At 36.2% G+C, this 2223-nt stretch overlaps 1 non-coding gene across 1 annotated transcript; it reads left to right on the forward strand.

Annotated features, from left to right (window-relative positions):
* The first annotated feature begins 697 nt into the window (after window positions 1–697).
* LOC113921163 lies at window positions 698–801 on the forward strand. Its single transcript, XR_003519563.1, has one exon. It is a non-coding gene; the product is annotated as a U6 spliceosomal RNA (small nuclear RNA).
* The last annotated feature ends 1422 nt before the right edge of the window (window positions 802–2223 follow it).

A 2223-nucleotide genomic window follows, 5' to 3' on the forward strand; every position in this document is an offset into this window, starting at 1 on the left:
TGCTGTCAGGAGGCGTTCACATCAGCTTTTGCTACAAGACCTACGGTGGGCTTTATCGAGGCACTTTATGACTGTGCTTTTGAAAGTTTCCCTCTAGTCATCATTATGATGTTATGGATTAGGTAATGTCTTGAAAAATGGCCAGAGGGCTAAAGTGTCAGTTTTACAGCTCACATACCTGAAAATAACAACGTGGATTTATCTTCAACAATATCTCCGGAATGCCTCACAAACAGAAATTAACAGTGACAACTTTGTCTCTGTACACAACCCTAGCAACACATAATGCTAAGGAAAGCCAAGGCCACTGACTGAATACTTTCCAGAATTCCTCTCCCTGGTATTTCCGCCGAAGTACATTCCATCTCATTGCCTGTCAAAATTTTCAATAAGCAACAGAGATACGACATGGTATATCTGGCTCCAAAGACAGAAAGACTGGCTTGAAAGGTGAGAATGCTGACAAGGGAATGACTGAAACATTTTGAAACCACATATATATTTTTAATTCATAACTTTTCTATCTAAACTTTTATATGTGTGATCCAATTCTAATTGCTATGCTTTGGAATTTAAGAAGTTATTAACAAATGAAAAGACAACATACTGTCTGCACAATCTGGATTTTAAAAGCATTCATTTGGGTTGGTCCTATACAGAAATCACTCCAGCATTACCTTTCAAATACGAAGTTTGAGGCCTCTCTTCGGCAGCACATATACTAAAGTTGGAACAGTAAAGAGATGATTTGCAAGGCACCTGCATAAGGATCACACGCAAATACAAAGTTTGATCGCTTTTCCAGAATAACGCATTCCAGATTTTTTAAACCAACCACTATTAAACAACAAAATAGAAATTAAGCATATACAAGATACAAAACAATATTCCACGTTTGAAAAATATAAAGTAGCATCTCTATAGTTCTAGATTCTCTAATGGAGAAGATATATATACACTCTCTCATGCAATTTCCTTGGACCCTCAATAAAACTGTGATAATGCTCTTCTACTACACTAACCAAATTATTCATTTTCATGAATGTCCGTCTGCTAGAGGTTAGGAATTAGATTATATTCTTTTTTCCTATACCCAATGCCTCATGTAAGTAGCTGATTCACATGAGGTAATTAATATATGTTTGTAGAATAAATGACCACTCATATAATGTGTGTATGCCTACACACACACACATAGATATATATGTGCAATAGATATGTGTCCAATGCATGTGCATATATACATATGTATGTGCAATATTTATATACATACACACAAGAAATTAATTATTTACTTATGTGAAATTTGGTGTGTATGCAAAATTAGAAGGAAGAAAATAATAAATGTGGTATAAAATTTCCATCATGCCAGTGTCAAGAAGACAAGACCACGCCCAATCTGTCCTGTGATGTTATAGGACGAACGGTAACCTACAAAATATATACGTAGGAACTGGTTTGGTCAATATTTCAAATACCGAATTCCTGGCATACTAATGACCTTTATTGCATTTTTCTGGACACCCTCTTAAAGAGTTTTTCCATGAAGCAGATTTTGGCATAGCTGCTTTTTCATGAAGTCCTGAAAAGACTGTATTGAAAAGAAAGATAACTTCCACCCTAATATCTATTTCTGTATTACATAGAAATGTGCAATAAAACATGTGATATATTTTTTATTACCTGAATTATATATTCCAAGGTCCAAAGACTGAAAAAGAGGTTTCAATTTATTTTTTCCAGCATGCTTGAAGGCCAATGTCCTTTAAAATTTGCATTACAAGAAAGGAATGTGCTCAGGGATCAGCTGGAAATTTAAAACATGAGAACTTTGCAGCTGTGGCTATGGGCTAAGTCTCAGCAGGAGAGGACAGGTCCCCTTCTGGCCATTGTATAAGTTCTGATGAGCTCCCCAGGAAGTCACAGATAATACTCCCTGTCCTGACCAAGCTACATGGATTTTGAGCCAAATGATGCAGGTGTACAGTAATAAGATCTTACATTTGCATAGCACAATATAATCTTCTCACTACAGTCTTTTGAATTAGGCAGAAAACTAATTGTCTCTAGGTTATAGACAAGGAAACCGAACTTCAGTGAGATTTAGGGGTATGAGATAATAAAAACCACATAATTGGTCTCTGGCCCCGGTTCCTGACAGCTCCTAAAACCCTCGTAATTTCCTGACTGATAAGAGCACTAGGAGCATCTTTTGTTTGAATA

This window comes from Zalophus californianus, chromosome 3, assembly GCF_009762305.2.
Source record: "Zalophus californianus isolate mZalCal1 chromosome 3, mZalCal1.pri.v2, whole genome shotgun sequence".
Taxonomy (NCBI): Eukaryota; Metazoa; Chordata; class Mammalia; order Carnivora; family Otariidae; genus Zalophus; species Zalophus californianus.